The sequence below is a fragment of the Priapulus caudatus genome, unplaced genomic scaffold, assembly GCF_000485595.1.
Source record: "Priapulus caudatus unplaced genomic scaffold, Priapulus_caudatus-5.0.1 Scaffold2099, whole genome shotgun sequence".
NCBI lineage: Eukaryota > Metazoa > Priapulida > Priapulimorpha > Priapulimorphida > Priapulidae > Priapulus > Priapulus caudatus.
In genome coordinates, this window is record NW_014579160.1 from 43062 (window position 1) to 44620 (window position 1559).

The following is a 1559-nucleotide window of genomic DNA, read 5'->3' on the forward strand; positions in this document are numbered from 1 at the left end:
ATCTCCACCTCAGCAAGACTGCCACATTCTGGCTCAGTGTGATAGACCACACCCATCTGATCCTAATGTTGCAGAATTCTGTAAAGACTAACAACTTGGCCGTCTTCCACAAGTGTAACGGGGATATGGCAGACCTATTCTTTGCGTACGATGGATGCCCGGCTGTGTTGCCTGAGCAGCCATTGTTTACAAAATTGCCTAGCTTAGCCTCGTTTTCGTGCGATGACCCCAGGTCATGAATAATAATTAAGAAGGGTCTATTAGCGAAGTAGTAATGTAACGTCTATTTTACATATGTTGTACAGATGTCACATTGGATTAGTAATCGTAGATAGGGTGGGTTGTACAGAGAGAAGGGTTGGGCGTTTGGCATAGAGATGAGAAATAGTTAGGTTGGGTACGGCGCGGATAAGTTGCGGATGTGAGGTTGACACGTATACAGATGTCGACCATATGTACATTTCCCGCGTAAAGTTTGAACAGGGGAGAGAGTGGTGTGTGATTGGCTAGAGGAGAGTAGAACTGGGCTGTGATTGGACGAGAGAGTCATATATAAAGGGTGGAAGGACGGTTGAACGGGAGAACTGTGGGACTGGAACGAGACAAGACGTGACTTGACGAGCGACAGAATTGTTTGTAAACAATATATTCTTTTAGTGAACACAAATGCTATACGTCTTCTTGATTATTATACTTTAAACTGTAACATATAAACTACGCTCTACAGTAAGACAAGGAACAGTATTGGGTCCGTCCATGTGCTGTACCACCCTGGACCAAATAAGCAGTGGAGGATATGATGAACAATTGCATTGTGGGGGGGGGGATTGTGTAATTGACGGTAAACACATTGCCCTTCGCGCTCCAACCAAATCAGGTTCAGTGTTTTATAATTACAAGCACTTCTTCAGCATTGTGCTAATGACACTCGTAGATACTGATTATAAATTCATATATATCGACGTTGGGTGCAACGGGAGAGTGTCAGATGGTGGGGTCTTCAGTGGCTGTAATCTAAAGGAAGCTTTAGACCAAAGACTAGCTAATCTAACCGAAAAATCACCCCTCCCTGAAGATGGAACGCTGATGTCTTATCACATCCTTGGTGACGAGGCATTCCCTTTAAGGGATGATATCATGAAACCGTTCCCCTTTAGAAACATGTCACCAGAACAACGAGTTTTTAACTATCGTCTCTCACGAGCCAGGCGTGTTGTAGAAAACGCCTTTGGTCTGCTATCATCGAGGTTCAGGGTTTTCTGTCAAGAATATCTCTCAGCCCAGAAAAGGTTGAGAAACTGGTTATGGCTGCATGTGTCCTGCACAATTTCTTAAGAGTGAATTCGGAACAAGCAAACACTGTACCGGGCACTTATGACAACGAGGATATAACAGGCACTGTCACAGAAGGGTCCAGGTCCTTAGAATCTTGTGGTATACCTCACAGCAACCACAGCAGCAGCAAGCAGCATAAAGCTAAACGGGAAAAACTCATGGAATATTTCAACAGCCCTGATGGCGCAGTACCATGGCAATATGATATGATGTAAAAGCCGCAC